Raw genomic sequence first — 19,279 nt, 5'->3', positions numbered from 1 at the left:
GGGATTGAGCCTGCATATCTTAAGTCTCCTGCATTGGCCGGTAGGTTCTTTGCCACTGTCGCCACCTGGGGAGCCAATTAAAATCATCTGCTATCTTACTACTCTGAGATAACTGGATTTGCAAATATATTGTAATGAACCTATACCAAATATAGGGAAATATATTAAACATTGAAAATATATTAAAACAAGCAGATACCAAAGATTTTTCCCCCAAAAGTTAACACTAAGTTTCTTTCTTATTCCTGGAGCATACTTGGACCCATTCTCTTTCACTTCTTCAGTCTGATGCTGCAGTCCTGAATATGAGCTCATATTGGGATGATGATGTCCCTGGCCATCAGAAAGAAAGCATAGACCTACAAAAGAGCACTCAAAGGAATCATAAAAATTATTTGGAACTACCCCTTCATTTTACAGGGGCAATAGTTGAGACAGAAAGAGCCTAAGTTATTTGTCAAACATCATAGCATTCACTGGATGCAGAGGCAGGGCTAGAACAAAGATCTCCTATCCCCAGTTTTAAAACTGTTTGCAAAGGGAGGGAATATACATATAATTATGGCAGATTTGAAGTGTTATATGGTAGAAACCAACACAATATTGTAAAGCAATTTTCTTCTAATTAAAAAATAAATAAAATGCTTGTACTGCTTTATTATTCTTGTTTTGGGCTTCTCACGTGGTGCAGTGGTAAAGAATTTACCTGCCAATCCAGGAGACACAAGAGATCCAGGTTCCATCCCTGGGTGGGAAGATTCCCTGGAGAAGAAATGGCAACTCACTCCAGTATTCTTGCCTGGAAAATTCCATGGACAGAGGAGCTTGGTGGGCTACAGTTCATGGGGTCACAAAGAGTCAGACACAACTGAGCACACATACTACATTATTCTTATTTCAGGTTTTGTGTTTTTTTTAAATTTAAACAGCACAGTCAAAACCTTTTTTTCCTGATTGGACTTTGTTTAATAACAAAACTTAATCTAACCAATTTTCCTGGTTAATTGAGGTCTCCCATTACCACAACCTGTCCTCATAGCTGGTCACAGACAGGCTGCAAGAACTGCCTGGAAGGGCAGGAATGTGTCATGATGAGAATTGTGCTTAGTAGAAAAAAAAAATACTGAGCCCATATCCCTACTACCCCTCCCAGTGATATGAGACAAGCAGCAGAACCTTAATTTTCCTTTAACTTGTTGAGTTTTCCTTGGACTAAATAAAAGGACCATCCCTACACATACCTTTAAAAAAAACAATGTCAGATACTTAATAAATATTTGTTTACTGATGGAGCTTGCTCCAATCAAAGGCACTGGCTTTCCTGGTGTTCTTGTTCTACGATGAGATGGGGAAATAGCACCCACCCACGCCTATCTCACGGAGAAGCCAAGAGAGTGAAAGAGACAATGGAGATCGGATCCTTGAAAGAAAAGTACTGTGTTTATTCAGATCTTGTTTCTCTTAACCATCCAGCCAAAGCATTTGGTCCCTGGGAGGCTACTTCTCCAGCAATGAGTCTATAGGGCTTATTTTCAGTCTACAAATGGCCTTATTCCCCAGATCATTCCACCTAACCTTTAAAACTCTTCATTCACAATTCTCCACCCAATTTGCTTTCCTAGACCATAACTGGTCCTGGCCAAAGTCAGTTGACAGACTTCAAGTCCAGCTGTCTTTTCTTTTCTTTCTCTCTTCCCCCCTTTCCCTCTCTCCCTTGTTGTTCTCTCAACCCCAGCTCATGGAAAGGATGTAATACTTCTCTAAAGACAAAGTGGGGGAGACATTTCCTTGTTTTGAATAAAACTTTCTAGATGATTTTGATATGCCCACCACCTCCTAATTCCTGGATGAATCTCTGATTCTGGTTCAGCTAAAGAAACCATGACCCAGAGACTGAAGATGGTATTTTCAGGGTTTCATCACTGGTTGGAGGAAGCAGAGGGGTGATCTCTTTCTGATTTTAACTTTTGATGATCCTTTTTTTCACTAGGCTCCTGTGTTATCAATCATGACATTTCATTTTATTTCAGAGTATATATCTTGTTGCCTCCCTACACAATCAAGCAAAGTGATTTTTATATTCATTTTTATTAATTAGTTCATTTTTGACTGGGTCTTCATTCCCGCATGAGGTCTTTCTCTAGTTTGGCGAGCAGGGGCTACTCTCGAGTTGGGATGCTTGGGGTTCTCATTGCAGTGGCTTCTTTTGCTGCAGAGCACTGGCTCAGGGCGCATGGGCTTCTGTAGTAGCAGCACATAGGCTCACTAGCTGCAGTTCCTGGCTCTAGAGCACAGGCTCAGGAGTTGTGCACACAGACTTAGTTGCTCTGCAGCTTATGGGATCATCCCAGACCAGGAATCAAACCCATGTCCCCTGCATTGGCAGGCTGATTCTTAACCTCTGGACTACCAGGCAAGTCCTGTAGTAGATTTTGAATAAATACATGAAGGAATTAATTAATCCCAAACTCATTTTTCTCTTGCTAGTCTTTATTCAGTTTTTAGTACTTATCTGGACAAGAGTCTCTTTAGTGGGTATCAAATGTAAGCATGCATCAGAATCGCTTGGTGAGTTTGCTAAACAGATTGCTGGGCCCCATGCTCAGTTGTTTTCTGGGTTTTTTTTTTTTTTTTTTAACAGGACAGGTATAGCCTGATAACTTACATTTCTAACAAGTTCCCAGGTGATGCTAACGCTGCTGGCCCAAGAACTGCCCTTTGAGGACCACTGATCTATCTTATTCAAGGACTGCCTTCTCTAAAAAGATTGGTTTTCAGCTACTTAAGTGTTCCATTCATATTTCCCGCTATGCTTGAGCATATTCCTAATCAGTGGTCTGATTTGCTTATCAAGGATTTCCCTGGTGGTCCAGTGGTTAAGATTCCATGCTTCCAATGCAGGGTTCGATTCCTGGTCAGGGAACTATGTTCTCACATGCTTAAGTTGATTTGCTTATCAGTTTTCTTAAGTAACACCATCAGTGGTAATCTGAAATACTATTAAATACATGTATACACACACTTATATTAATCTTTCTGTCAGAAATTTAGTCTGCAATATTTTTTTTCTTTTCTGTTATTATCTTGTCCTATACATATAAATGATGTTCATTATCAGTGGCGCATGTCTTCATCCTCACCTACAAGAAATTAGTTCTAGCACAGTATTTTGACTACTACTTGTAATAATATTTTGGGGCTTCCAAAGTAGCTCAGGGAGTAAAGAATCTGCCTGCAATGCATGAGACTTGGGTTCAATCTCTGGGTCAGGAAGATACCCTGTAGAAGGGAATGGCTACCCATTCCAGTTTTCTTGCCTGGAGAATTCCATGGACAGAGAAGCATGGGGGGCTACAGTCCATGGGGTCACAAAGAGTTGGACATGACCGAGTGACTAGCACTTTAATAATATTTGTTATAGGTGATCATCAAATTTAGAACTGGAATAGGATACAAATTCAAGTACCAATCAATTTAATAGCTGAAAAAACTGAAACCCATAAAGTGAGTTTTCCCAGATTTCACAGTTACATTGTAACACAGCCAAGACTAGACTCTAGCTCTCCTTTCTTCTATTTCTTTTTTTTTTTTAAGCCTACTAGGATGCCTCTTTGACATTGTATGTCAAGCTATAATTGTGTGCAAGGCTAAACTGCCTAATTCTGTATTTTTTTTCAAACCTCTATCAATGGAAGTCTTCCAATAGTTAATAATAATTCCTCCAGTGATCTAGATTTTTTACAAATAAGCTTGCAAAAAAAGATATTCTCTATTTCCAGAAATATCTCATTGTTCTCAGATATCGTGCTAAGTACTTTATATGAAATACTCCATTTAATCCTAGAATGAATTCTAGGGTTATGTACAATCCCAGTTTTCTGACGTAAAAATTCATATTCAGATGTAAAAAAGACACAAGAGGTTCCTTGCCCATACTACTGGGATTAGAGTTTATTACTGCCATTTTCTCTATCCTCACTAGGCAATGAGCTTCATACAGACAAAGACTATATGTGTTTAATTACTATTTCCAACCCAGTGCAGAGATCATAGAAAGAGTTCAATAAATGTTGAGTGAATGAATAAATGAAAATCTCTTTTACTATTTTTGGTCTTACCTGCTGCTTCTGCACTCCTTGTTCTACCATGGGGTGCATTTAATAATAAAAGCTTACAGGGACTTCACTGGCAGTCCAGTGGTTAGGACCCTGTGCTTCTACTGCAGGGGGCCCAGGTTCAGTCCCTGGTCAGGGAACTAAGATCCCACATTCTGAGTGGAATGGCAAAGTAAATAAATAAAAGCTCACAGTTATCCTGGAATGATAGAAGAATGTATTTCCTTGTATAGTAAAATCTACAGTTTATTATTACTGCCTTGAAATGTGTACAGTACCGATTTTTTTCCAACTGTTTTAGCAAAATTGGGCTCGCCTGAAAGCTCTTGTTTGCAAAGGGCTTTTTAGTTATTCACAATTAATAGTCTCAATGGTAAATGTGACTCACCATCTCATCATTCCCATTGAACAGAGGGAAACACATAATCAAGTCACAGCCAAGGTCAAAATCAAATGAATGGAGGAGTCATGATGAAACCAGTGACCCTGGCCCTGAATCTAGTTAGTTATGCCTCTGGCTCCTGGTTTCTTCCAAGATTTCTACACAGTTCCAACCTCTCCTCACTTGCCAGATGTTTACTGCATCTTTCAAGTGGAAGCAAGTCCTTTCAATTAGGCTCACCAGGGGAAACCCACTGTATTTCTCTGAAAGAGGAACGGCAGAACCAGTTCGTCTAAAATAAGAACTGACGTGATTCTTTGTCTGAATTCTGAAGCTGTTCGGACAGCATTTTCTTGTTGGCTAAGTTCCCACCAGTAATGAACTGGAATAAAAAAACAAAGACTGTTCTCATGTCATTTCCCAACCAAAGAGGGCTAAGCACTGGGTGAATATTGTAGTGTCGGCATGTTTATCTGAGTCTTGAGCTTGACTTTTTCCTACCTAAATATTCCATCAAATTCCCACCAGGATGTGCTCACACAAAAATTGTGTTTCCGTGTCTTTAAAAGAGTCCCAGAAAACAAGCCAATTTCTACAGTCATTTAACAGTTTCATCCCTGATATCTCCAGGTTTTGTTTTCTCTTGAGGGAATAAGGGAGCAACTGAAAATAAAATCAATAAAAATTTCACTTTAAGTTAAATTTAAATGCTATGACTTGTCTTTAGTCCCAATTTCATAATCTAACTTCATGCCTATACTAGCATTTTAAGGATGCCACATGTGTGTAGTTCCTTTGAAATTTTCACAATCTCATTAATTAAAGAACTGCAGAACATAAAAGGTGAGAGAAATAAGGTCACACAAGAACAAGAGCATAGCTCAAGACTTGGATATTTAATTAGATTCACTATTAAGCTGTTCTTTCTGGAGTGATCAGCTACTGTGGATCTAGTCTAAGAAGTAACTAATAAAAGTTCCTTGCAGCAGTCTTTCTAAGTTTTCCCAAGGCCTTCAGAATTTGAGACAGCAAACCTCAAACCCCAAAGTATTTCTCTGGAGAGATTTCCAGGTTAAAGTGGGAACCACAAATAATTAGAGCAGGCTGAATTGTGGACAGTAGCTGCTCTGGCAGATTTACCACAAGGGCATTCCTTGGCATCCTTAGTGAGCTGGCTCCCAGGCAAGAGAGGCCAGAGGAAGAGTCTCCACTCCCATATCAGTGCCTTGCTTGCCTCCTCCCTGTACTTTCTTCCCCAGCTCCCACCTACAAAATACGGAAGATCTTCAAAAATCTAGCCCTGACTGCTTCAAACTGGTTAAGGAATCACAATCCAATCAAACATATATTTCAATGGGGAAGAGGATTTCAACTAATATTCCACACTCTGTGCTTCTCTAGTTCAGCCGGATTTTTTTTTTCCTTCTTTGCTGCTTATTTCAAAGACAGAGCTTAAGTTAGAACAAGGCTTGAAAACTCAGTTATTTGCAGGAGAGAGGCATATAACATAAGGTGTAAAGCAGAGAGGGTATAAGAAGCACACGTCCCACCTAACCTAGATTTATTATTATTTTTTACTGTGCTGGGTCTTTGTTGCTGCACACGGGCTTTCTCTGCACAGGGGCTGCTTTCAAGTTGTGGTGCGCAGGCTTCTCATTGTGGTGACTTCTCTTGTTGTGGAACACAGGCTCTAGAGCATGTGGGCTTCAGAGTTGCAGCTCTTGGGCTCTAGAACACAGGTTCAATAGTTGTGGTGCACAGGTTTAGTTGGCCCAGGGCGTGTGGGATCTTCCTGGTCCATGTCCCCTGAATTGGCAGGCAGATTCTTAACCACTGGACCACCAGGGAAGTCCTGTATTCTTTAAATGAAAACATGGATATAAGGAATAGATGTTTTTTTTAACTTTACTATCTGAAAATAACATTCCAAGAAATGTGGTAAATGGGGACTGTGGAAAATAGGAACACAACAAGCCCATAGGAAAGTGGTAGACATCGCACACCTCCAGCAACTTGCTGACGTGCGTCACTTCAGGGTTGCCAAACTGATGTTTCAGGAGAAACCAGATATCTGTACTTTTCCCAAGTTGGCAACTTAGTCTGGATTTTTTTGTTGCTGTTGTTGTTGTTGTTGTTTGTTTTACTTTTCTTAAGAAACACTGTTCCAAGTAATACCGTGTGGTCCAAAAAATCCCAAGCAAACAACAAAACAAAAAAACCTGTGTGCACCCTGTGTGTTCAGGTCCTGAGATCACAGTGAGGTTGGCTCCATAGTTTTTACTACCTGTGTCTCTCCATGTCACCCACTCAGCCCTCATCCGTCGTGCACAGCCCTCACTTTTGACTAAATCTAAATTTGGTACACAACTTTGGGATCAGCAAAGATAGCATTTGCTTACTTCTGCTTTCTAAATGAGGTTAACGGTGAATAAGACAAACATTTTGAGATTTTTCTTTCAATCGTAGCAACTGGTGTGCCTTTATCTATGTGCAATCTCTGCCTTGAGTAGCACTTTGTATTTAAAGAAAATCTGTTTTTGTGAGGAGTCACATCCATGGACATGAAATGTAACAGTGCCAATTGGCCCTCATTGAGTTGAACCCCAAATACCCAGGAACAAGTCAATTAAACAAGGACAGCAAAAAATATGTCATAGCAGTAATACTGAAACTGTTAAAATCAGAGGATCATTCAGATGTGGAAATAGCCTTAACCATAAGCTCACTTCAATCCATTCATTTTACACCAGAAAGAACAGAGACCCAGAGAGATTCAATATTTAACGGTGGCCAGAAACCTAGCTACCTGGTCAAGAAACTGGATCTAGGACCCAGGTCTCCAGTTTCCACATTCAGTGTGATTTTTGTTACTATCTATTAGCAATTCTAACAATACTATGTATGATTGGAAATTTTATTGACCAAGTTGAAAATGAGCAAAAATGTAGCGTACCTTTTGTCAGTCACACTCATAGATTTAGGGATCCACTTTTGGATGCATGTCATATAGCTCTTTAGCTCCAGAGGGGGGGGAAATGATCATATTATTTTATTTTTAATTTCTTTTCAGTTAGCAGTAAATCAAGGTTTCCTATTCAACCACTTTGCTCCTCTTTCTGTGATTAGCAGGGTCCACTGTGCTACACAGAAGAGCAGTTTACAAATGAACTCAGCACATTATGATTCAGCTCTGAATATGTTTTTTTCCCTGAAATTACTCAATCAGAAGATGACAGTACCTCACTCTCATAAATACACAATTAAATAGTTTCTACAGGCAGACTGTAAGTGGAAGGTTGGAGTGGTCCCTTGAAGTCGTTGTTTCTAGCCCTCGAGATTCCAGGGTAGATGTGGACCCAAGTATCTCAGCTTGTGAAAAGAGGTTGTACCCCAAGATTCCTATAGCATGAAAGCATAGTATTGTAGAAAAAGCAGGAGGCCCCAGGAGTAAAGAGTATTGGCAGTAAGTATGTCCACTCTGGAATTCAGTTTTCTCATTCCTTAAAGTGACAGGATTGAACAAGATGATTCCACAGGTCTCCCAAGTTTCAACATATGCTGCTTTTACCACAGCAAGTAGAGACTCATTTGAGGTTTTCTGATGGAAACACATACACACAACACACACATATTTGGCACCTTTGGGGCTGATATATTGTATAGTGGTATTTGCTTCAGTGGTCAAGCATATAGCCCAACCTGATACAAAATATTTTGACTTTTTGTTGGGTTTCTGCTTCTACTGCTGCATATTTGAGTATTTTTTATATTATCTTTATATTTCAGATACGTGTTTATAAACTTTCTAGAGTTTCTGTCTTCATAATTTGGCAATTTGTTAAACACACACACAAAATTAAGATTTTTGTTTAAACCTTAATGTTTTAGGAGACACAGAAGCAAGAGGGAAGGAAACACTTGCAATTTGTTGACTTTTGTCTCAAGAGGGAAACCTTTTTCATTTTTAAAAAGCCTTTGATTTTTTTTCAGAACTAACATCACAGGAAAGAGAGGAAATCGTAGCAGAGACACTAAAAAGTCCATACACTGCATTTCCATCCATCCTTTCAACATTTCTACATCTTGTGGTGCTTCTTTAACAATTAGTTGAAGATTGATGCTTTTCAAGATAATGAAGCATGGAACTACCTTAAAGACATACAGTTCCTTTTCAGCTTCTTCTCTGCATGGGCCAGGATATTGGAGAAAATCAGCAGATTTCCGACTGTTAATGTTCAACCAGGTACAGTAATGGGTATAAAGCACAGAAGGCAAGACAGATTCATTTGACAGATCCACCACTCCAGTCTATTGAAGTTGGCATGTACTAGCCTTGTACCTTGCCTTGTCTAATTAGCTGCTGAGCTGGGCCCTGGCTCCTCACTCCTGATGGAAACTTAGTGGGAAAACTCCTGTCACCAGGCATGATGAAGTGGTGCTTGATTGTGCTACAAGATGTCCTGTGGCTGCAGTCCAGACGGTTTTGACTAATCATCAACTTTGCAGATTCCAACACCAGGGCTTGTCTACCAGGGCAGGAGCTTTGCAAAGTCAGCCTGAATGATCTGTAGCTACAGAAAGAACATAAGGAATTGCTTTGTTTTATATTTTTTTAAAGGACCGACTGCAATAGGCAGCACCATGAGTGTACCTGAGAAACTGGGGGTCCACTTTCATGTCAAGACTCCTCACAACTTAATAAGAAGGGAACAGCACCAGCACTTGCCATCTGCTAATGGCCACATCTATCACCGCCTTCAAGTCATTTTATAACTATGTAACTATTCAGTTAACTCCTCACTTTCTCCCCCTGAATAGGAGTTTACATTCCCTTTGCATAACATAGTTGCAGCTCTGTGCCTTTGAACAAATTACTTATCCTTTCTGGGTCTCAGTTTCCCAATCTTAAAGTGATTAGAACAGTGCCTGACACATGGTGGGAGGTCATTAATGTTAGCTGCTTATATTATTATTTTTGTGATATTTGAACCCATCATTCTAAAAGTAAATGTGATAAAACAACATCTGTTGATAAGCATCATCTCTACGTTGTAGATTCTAAAATTAACTATGGTTTTCAAATGATAGTTAAGAGTTTAACTAGAATCATCTTTAGAGGATTTCAATAACATGTTATAATAATAAGATTTCCAATGCAGCTTTCCTAGCTGGCTACAAAAAGAGCAGGCTGTCTGTTTCTCTCCCTGTTGGTTAGCATTATCACACCTTGGTGATGACAAAGGTCATCCCAAGCAGTATATTCAAGGACAGAAGCATATGCCCACTATGGGTAAAAATAGACCTGAATGTTCATACTTAACATTTTGAATGTCTGTCACTAGCACACAATTATAACTAATCCCAGAAGAATTACCCCCTGTCAAAATGTAGCTTTTAAAAGCTCTGGAAACAAAGATAGCGGATATAAAATTTGGACAGGGACAGGACCAAATCAGGCCCAATCCACCCAAACTCCCATTTTTCAAATGGGAAACCTGACACCCAGAGAAGTGACCTTCTCATTCATGTCAGAGCCAGATTCCTACATGATCTGGGCAGAATCAGGAGCTCAGGTTGTTTCTGAGCATGGGATGAGTTTCCTCTTCAGATATGGTCAGAAGGGTCAGCCCAAGTCAGACATTCAACTAGCTGAGCCTCAAATTGAGGTTTTCCTCCAGGGTATCTACTGTGTCTGAAGGAGACTTCCTGATATACAGCCTAGTATGAAAGAGCAAACCCTATTTCACAGAGAGATATAATAGTTAAAAATAGGCATGTCCAGTTTTTTAAAAGAAGATTCATATGTATATGCGTGGAAAGACACTCAAAACATATTTTTAAGTGAAAAAGTAAGTTGCAAAACATTCTATAGAATATCTGTAACAATCCATTGAGGGTGTGTGTGTGTGTGTGTGTACACATACTTGTAATAAATGCATTAAAAAAAAAAGCCTGGAAAGATATACACCAAATTGTTAGCAATCCTCTGAAGAAAGGAAAGGGATTGAGGAAACCAAAATAAGTAGAAGGTAGAAGGACTCTTTATTCTACCTACTTCCACATTGTTGAACTGTTATTACAGCAGTAATTTTTTTACAATAAGTACAGCTTGTATAAATGAGCTTCCCTGGTGGCTCAGATGGTAAAGAATCCACCTACAGTGCAGGAGACCTGGGTTCGATCCCTGGTTGGGAGGATCCCCTGGAGAAGGGAATGGCAACCCACTCCAGTATTCTTGCCTGGAGAATCCCAAGGACAGAGGAGCCTGGCAGGCTACAGTCCACAGAGTCGGACATGACTGGGGCGACTAAGCACAGCACAGCTTGTATAAATATAAACTTGTTTAATGTGTTCAGTGTATTAGCCATGGTCTATCAACAGCTAAAGCATCCCCAAAGCTTTTGCAAAACCTATTATAAGAAAAGGAAACATCTGGCAATTGAAGTTATTTAATTTGCTTCTGTTCTCAAACTAAGGCATGCTGTAGTGAAAGTGCATCTCTGCTGTGGTCTGGTAATAATATACCAATCTTAATTTGGTTATTAGTGGTGCCAGTAATATAAATACTATCTTAGAATATTGATTAAGTTTCTATAGCATTTTAGAGACTTCATAAAAATATAAATCCATCAGTACACTGATTTTTTAAGGTTTGCACATAAACACACGTAAAAATCTCCTCTCCTATTTGTGCAGATAAATTTTGTTATTTTAAGAATTAACCATAAACCATGCTTTCTTCACTTAGAAATTCCATCAGAGAAGAATTTTAATTGATGACAACTTTACTCCCCCAATTCCATGGTTAGTCCAATCATTAGCAGCAAACTAAAAATCAAGCTACACTAACCTTTCCCAGCAAAATTATCTCTAATCATACTTTTACTTTTCTCTAGGAAATACTAAATTATTTCACATTAAGGAATTTTCTTCACATTAAGAAAATTTTATATAATAGTGCTTATATATGACTGTCAATTGAAATTTTAAAGTTCTTAAATTTTAGGTCAAATTTTCCCATAAAACAGTAATAAAAGATCCAAACTGTTTAGTTGCTTATGTAGGGAAATCATCAGAGAACACGACTGAAACTTCTGCTTGCACTAATAATGACTAGGTAGCCGTCATTTTTAAAAACAGTGTCACAAAAGCTATTTCGATGCTGTCATGTTTAAGAATAATTAGTTTCCATCAAAGCAACAGATTATCTGTTCATGTTGTCCACTGGGTCATTACAATGAACAACCAATACAGATAAATGATATCTAATCTTTTCTGCTCTTCTATTGGGCTGATGGATGGTTATAACATCTCCAATATTATAAGGCAGAAAAATTATGCTGACATTTAGAAGCAAAAGCACGGAAAGATAAAACTAAGTACAAAGCACGCCCAACAGTGTTGGGGAAAAGAAGAAATATCTAAAGACAGATAGAACTGAAAGCAGAATGGCAATTAGGCCAAAGGAGAATTATGGGAGGGAATGACTATACCTTGTGGGTGGCAGGCAGCTCAATTAATTATATAACAAGAAGGGGGAACCCAGGCATTTCCGTTAAGACACATTATTAAAAGGAATATTGACTTAAGTGTCTTTTAAATTTTATGCCCTAAAAGAAGACAAAAGGGTTTCCCTAGTATTGATCTGCCCCTGAATCAGGTTGACTTTAAGGGATCATATAGTGAGAAATAGTTGGGCAGCAAATGAGACTAAGAAAGAACTGCAATTACTTACAACTCACATTTACTGAGTTCAATAGATTACAGCTTTTCCATGTCGCTTTGTGTCCATGTTGTATTTGTCAAGTAGATGGAAAAAAGCTATTAAGCGTGCCCTAAATATGAAACAGCAGTTTAGGACTGTACCTTTGGTCCACTCCATTAGCATTTATTAAAAAACTATGAAATGATGGCTTAGACTGAGAATCAAGACAAAAGCCGTCTTTGGACTATTTATTTTTCAGAGATTTAAAAACTACGTACCATTACAGCTATTTTTGCCTTGGAGAGTGTCAATTCCACTTTCTATTTTAAGCAGAAATAAGGGAACTTTTTAGCTCAGTGAGTGTTAATCCAGATAAACACCCTACTTAGAAAACGGAGGAGGAAATGGCTACTCGCTCCAGTATTCTTGTCTGAAGAATCCCATAGATAGAGGAGCCTGGTGGGTTACTGTCTGTAGGGTCACAAAGTCAGACACTACTGAGCAACTGAATACAAGCATGTAGAAAATTATGCTCACTGTCATCATCTGAGAATCAGCAGTTTCCAGGAATAAATTCTATTCTTTCCATGAAAATCAAACGAAAAAGCAAACTACACTCTGTTTAAATCAATGACTGATCTCGGATTGGACCCTGGAGCAGGAAACAAAGGTTTATGGGAAAACTACCATGATTATATAAGATGTCAATATAAGACAAAATTGGGAGGAATGTGTACAGGAACATTCTGTACCATCTTTGTGACTCCTCTTTCAATCTAAAATTATTTCAAAGGAAAAAGTGCTTCCCAGAGACCAATCCCCTACCCCTATCACACTTCAGAATTAACAGTAAACAGGCAAGTGAGCGGATGCTTGTTAGACTTACATACAATGGCATCATTGTGATCCATTGGCAAGAATTCATAGCAAGATAGAAGAGTTATTTTAAAAAAAATCCTAAACTTTGTGAATGTTCTTTCTTAACAGGCACACACACACATGCATGCATACATACTAAAATAAAATAATAAAATACCAGGTATGATGTTTTCTTTAAACAATCAGTTCTCAACTGTGGGTGATTTTGCTCCCTCAGGGGACATTTAACAACTGGGAAGCATCTGGCGGGTAGAGGCCAGGGATCATGCTAAATATCCCACAACAAAAATCATCTTGCCCTTTTGCCAGTAGTGCTCAGACTGAGAAACTCTGCTTTAAGCAATTAACATTCAAAAGCAAAATGGATGAGAAGAAATCAGACTTAAGCTGCACCAGACCCTCACTTTAAAGGAATACAATAAAGGTGGGAGAGGTCCCAGTAAGGAGTGAGTAATCAGAGTAGCCACACAGGTGACGGTACCACCATTTCTCCAAGCAAGACATCACACTGGCAGTGTCTCTCTTCCTGGAATCTCTACACTTCTTCTTGGGTCTCATCCAAATCCACTCTCCTTCTTTAGCAAGTTAGCTCAAGTCTGACCTTAGGAGTCCTTTATAACCTCACTGACTTGAGTCATTAATTTCTCCAGTGGTTTTTCCATTTTCCAAATTCATAGAATTGCTCCTAAGGATTATGTTTGATAATGCTTTATAAGCATCCATTCAATCCTTTACCTGGTCCATGGTAAATATTGTTTTAAATGTTGCATATCACCACTTACTACCATATTTCATTGAATCTGAGACACCATCAGTTATGAGATACACCATTATTTTATATGCCACTAAAAATGAAAAGATATTGTCAATGATTAAGTAAGTCACTACTGATTATTAGGAAATCCCAATAATATAGACATAGAATGTGAAAAGTTCTTAGGAGCAATGTCATATAGTTTTATCACCCCTTTAGTATTCTGTATAATTTATTACTGTGTATTTTCAATATTATTGCATGGAAACATATCTCCTTAAGCAGTTGTAAATTCCCATTTTTCTTATATTTCTATGTTCATCCTTAGCACCAAGATCAATACCTATAGCAGTGGAATCAGTACTAGAAAAACAGAAATAATAATACCACATTACATCCCACACACTCATGCTACACTGTACATTCTTTTTTTTTTTTAGAAATTTCACACATTGTATTTATCAGAAGACACACAAGCAGAGCACGTGGCAATCTTAAAGGTAAGACTAGCTCATCTCTTCCAGGAGTGGAAAGTGGAGTTTTCAGGCCTTCAGGTAAGTAAGGCTCTACACGGCCAAATAAGCCCACAGTTCCGGTTGTACATTAGTCCCCTGTCTTCTCATCCCCAACTCTCATGGGGATCCCTGTCTGCTGAGACCCATAAAAATATTAGTCCTGTTTCCACAGCAGTTATATTGCTGCAAGGAGTAGGGAGGGTAGCCAGTAAAGTCCTATAGACATGAAGTTGCAAGAAATGTCCATCCATAAATGTTTTCTCCTTTGTTTTTTTCCCTTTTTTTAGCTGGGCTATATGGGATCTTAGTGCTCTGATTAGGGATCGAACCTGGGCCCCCTGCAGTGGAAGCACAGAGTCTCAACCACTGGACCGCCAGAAAAGTTCCTTACCCTTCTTAATTACACAAAACATTCTAGAGCACTTACATGAATTCTTATAATGAATGATATAGATAAAATTAAGATCTTATAACATGGTCAACTAGTATTTGTTAAGGGAGCCAAGAACATATAATGGGGAAAGGATTGTCTCCTCAACAAATGGTGTTAGGAAAACTGAATACAGCAGAAAAATGAAATGAACACCTTATCTTATACCACACACAAAAAACAACTCAAAGTGGATCAGACTTAAACATGAGAGCTGAAACTGTCAAACTCCTAGAAGAAAATATAAGGAGGAAGTCTCTCAACACTGCTCTTGGCAATGATTTTAGGATAATGACACCTAAAGCACAAGCAAAATAAAAAAATCAACATGTGGGGCTACATCAAGTTTAAAAGTTTCTGCATGGCAAAAGGAACAATCAACAAAACAAAAAGGCAACCTACAGAATGAGAGAAATATCTGTACAACCATGGACAGATCTCCCCCACTTTTTGAAGATTTGCTTTATGTGGTTTTAAGCCACTTTGCTTTTACAAAAGGCCTACATTAGTACCTGATTTTCCTAACTGAAAGGAATCAAGGTTTCCACTTTTATGGAAAAAGATAAAAAGCAGAGACAGCTTTCAGTGTTTGTTTTGCAGCAAGACATCCTAGGGGCAGGGTCACCTCAAGAGCAAGACTGGAGTCACCAGGCCCCTCCCCCGGGAGCTACACCCTAGCACCCCGGCACCCCCACTGTATGGTTCACACTGTCTCTGAGCATCTGTGCTTTATCCCCATCAATCTGGATATTTATGAGCAACATCTGTCCTAAGGTAACTGCTTCTTCACTTTGCTCCATTTTGGCTTTCAGAAGGTTTCATAGGAAAGTTCTGCTTTCAGAGAGTGGGGGAAACCTGTATCAGATAAGGGGTTAACACCCCAAAACAGATAAAAGAACTGACATAATTCAATAAAGAAAAAACGAACAGTCCAATTTTAAAATAGGCAGAGAAACGAAATAGACATTTTTCCAATGAAGATTTTCAAATGGCCAACAGGTACATGAGAAGTGCTCGACATCACTAATCGTTGTTGTTTTTTGTTGTCTAGTCGCCAAGTTGTGTCGGACTCTTTTGCGACCCCATGGACTGTAGTCCGCCTCTGTTCTCCTTCCATGGGATTTCCTAGGCAAGGATACTGGGAGTGGGTTGCTATTTCCTTCTCCATACATTCTTTTTAAGTGTTTTATCATTCAAAGAATGCTCTGAAGTAGTACTGTTATTATCCACATGTAGTAGATGAAGAAAGCAAGGTGATGAGTGTGCCCAAGGTCACCTAGTTAGTATGCAGCAGAATCTCAGAATATCCAGCTTTTTGCATTGCAAAGCTAAGGTTCCCAACTCCAATTCCTCTCTGCCCTCATGAAACTTACAAATCACTATGAGCTACAAAGGGCAAGTTTAGGGTGAGCAGGACTGACCATAATGCTTTTAGGTCAACACTCCTCATGAACGGTAATTTTACAATAAATGTCATTGTCTTCAAAAACAGAAACATTAGCAACAGTTACCAAAAAATTAAACCAAAATTGTCTATTTCCAACTTTAAGCCACTAGAGGGCAAGTATTAATAGCCTTCAGTCATAAACAAAAGAACATCTAACAACATGGTGATAGTTTTGTTGGTCCCATGGGAAATTCTTTTCAAATTTGCCTTAGGATGAAATCTTGTGGCACTCTTTGGGTTAAAGACCTGTAAGGGTTTAATTTTAATGTCACTGACAAGATATCACATTAAGAAATATTTCAGTAAAAGAGTAGCACAATAAATTCTATCTCCCTAATCTCCTCCAAATTCTAATGTCATAGTTCCATTCCCATAAGCTTGTTTATTTTATATGCTTTTGTACATGGATCAATTCATACCCTACTCTTTCACATGATATATTGTAAGCATCTTTCTATACCAACCTTATCAGCTAGCACGTTAATTCAGGATAATATCTCTACAAATGTGTGTGTGCTTAGTCGCTTCAGTCATGTCTGACTCTTTGCAACTGCATGGCCTGTAGCCCACCAGGCTCCTCTGTCCATGGTATTATCCCAGCAAGAATACTGGAGTGGGTTGGCATTTCCTCCTCCAGGGGATTTTCCTGACCCAGGCATCAAACCTGCATCTCCTGCATTGACAGGTGGATTCTTTACCCCTGAACCACCTGGGGAGCCCATTTTTAAATATATTTGGTTAATAAAGGCATTTCCCTAATATTAAATATTTAGATTGTTTCCACTTTCTTATTTTAGTTGAGTTTCCTCCAACTAGCTAACTAAAATAATACCATAATAACTGAAACGGGGAGAGAGATTTCTTTTTACTTTTGCAGAATTATTGATTTAGGATTCATCTCTGAGTTTGGGATTATTGAATCAAAGGATTGAATATCATTATGATATGATTTATCGATGGTTCAATAGTATAAAATAGATATCTCCACATTGAACTGTTTCATTGCTCTGAAAAAAGAGAAAGTAAAAAATAGAATAATTATAGTCAGCGTTAACAAAATGCCATATACTTTTCAAGGTGCCTTCTTTTTTAATTTTTCTTTTATATTGGAGTATAGCTGATTAATGATTGTGTTAGTTTCAAACGAATAGCAAAGTGATTCAGTTATACATATAATACATGTATCTATACTTTTTCAAATTCTTTTATTTAGGTTATTACAGAGTATTGAGCAGAGTTCCCTGTGCTATACAGTAGATCTTTGTTGGATATCTATTTTAAATATAGCATTGTGTATATTTCAGTCCCAAACTCTCAATCTATCCCTCCCTCCCCAACACTCCCCCCCTGGATCAAAGTGTTTTCACAAATGAAACAAAATACTCTCCAAGCTATGAGGGCCTGACTGCCTCAGGAATGCCATCTCTGATGGAGTTCACCAATAAATGTAGTGTATTTGAGAGAGAATATTACAAGATAAACTAATGTTTGTTACATTAAGAGACAAAATAAAGTCTGCCAAGGAGGAAAACAGCTACCTTTAGATTCTTCAAGTGAAATATTGATCTTGTTGATCATAGACATGCTAAAGGCAAAATTACATCTATCATGTAAACCTCACTTAGTTCATAAAGTATTGAACAGGAATAATCATTGTTTTCCTGTTAATGAGGCTGTAGACTCTGCTTTCAGAGTTACTTGTTTATTATTTGGTTTATTTCTAAATAAAGGGTGGCTCATCAGCATTCAGCTAAATTGGACAGATTACCACCACCCCTGCCAATCTCCAAAGCTGGGCTCCTGTCCAAATGTGCAATGAAACAGTCACCAGAAACCAAAACCACATAATTATTTGAGTCATAAGAAGGCCAAACTGTACTCAAATGCACAAGTTACTGTTTCCCTTGACTTGATTTTTATAACATAATCCATAACTTAAAGTCATCCTAATAGAAGGGCTTTTAAGTAGGATTATAAAATTAACCAGATAACCCTGTATGTGAGACATCAAGAGAGACACAGATAAATAGAACAGTATTATGGTCTCTATGGGAGAGGGCGAGGGTGGGAGGATATGGGAAAATGGCATTGAAACATGTAAATTATCATATGTGAAATGAATCGCCATTCTAGGTTTGATGCATGATACAGGGTGCTCGGGGCTGGTGCACCAGGGTGACCCAGAGGGATGGGATGGGGAGGGAGGTGGGAGGGGGGTTCTGGAAGGGGAAAACATGTACACCCATGGTGGATTCATGTCAATGTATGGCAAAACCAATACAATATTGTAAAGTTAAAAATAGATAAACTAATTTAAAAAAATTAACCAGATAAATTAGTGAATCATAAGTCAGATATTACATATCTATTTCTAGGCAAGACATACAAGGTGACACATTATAATGATAGAAGTGTCACCAGAGTAATAGGATCCACACTGTGGTTTTGGAATGAGCCTCTAGAATGAAGGATGACTCGGCTCTGTCAGCATCCACACACCACTCTATGTGCCACTTATAGGTTTCCAAAGGACCTTGCTCTCATTGCTTTGTGCCTTTGCAAGTTCTAGTCTATCTTATTAAAATACCTATTGCTGCCAAACTTGGAAACAACCAAGATGTTCATTAGGTGAATGGATAAATAAGTTGTGGCATATTCAGATAATAAAATATTATTGAGTGCCAAAAAGAAATGAGTTATGAGGCTTTGAAACACCCAGAGGAACTTTAAATGCATATTACTAAGTGAAAGAAGTCATTCTGAGCACTACATATTGCATGATTCCAACTATATATGACATCCTGGAAAAGGCAAAACTGTGAAAGTGATGAAAGGATCACTGGCTTCCAGGTGCTGGATATAGGGGCAGAGGGAAGGGATGAACAGGCAAAGCACAGGGGATTTTTAGGGCAGTGAAAGATGTCCTTTTCATTATAGGGGACTGGAATGCAAGAGTAGGAAGTCAAGCAACACCTGGCGTAACAGGCAAATTTGGCCTTGCAGTACAGAATGAAGGAGGGCAAAGACTAGCAGAGTTTTGCCAAGAGAACAC

At 38.6% G+C, this 19,279-nt stretch overlaps 1 protein-coding gene and 1 pseudogene across 5 annotated transcripts in view; one reads left to right on the top strand and one right to left on the bottom strand.

The window, feature by feature from the left end:
* NRBF2 (nuclear receptor binding factor 2) overlaps positions 1 to 19,279 on the top strand; it is a 248,653-nt gene that overhangs the window by 88,020 nt on the left and 141,354 nt on the right. For all 5 annotated transcript variants that reach the window (XM_081568982.1, XM_081568980.1, XM_081568979.1 and 2 more), the window contains exon 2: positions 14,276 to 14,335. The gene's annotated coding sequence lies outside the window, so the exon portion shown is untranslated. The remainder of the gene's footprint in view (positions 1 to 14,275; positions 14,336 to 19,279) is intronic.
* LOC145539546 (nicotinamide/nicotinic acid mononucleotide adenylyltransferase 1-like) overlaps positions 1 to 19,279 on the bottom strand; it is a 69,144-nt pseudogene that overhangs the window by 42,270 nt on the left and 7,595 nt on the right.

Source organism: Giraffa tippelskirchi, chromosome 2, assembly GCF_054371585.1.
Source record: "Giraffa tippelskirchi isolate mGirTip1 chromosome 2, T2T-mGirTip1v1.2.pri, whole genome shotgun sequence".
NCBI classification, from domain to species: Eukaryota; Metazoa; Chordata; class Mammalia; order Artiodactyla; family Giraffidae; genus Giraffa; species Giraffa tippelskirchi.
Note: the sequence above shows the minus strand (reverse complement) of the source record. Positions and strands in the feature narration are given on the sequence as shown.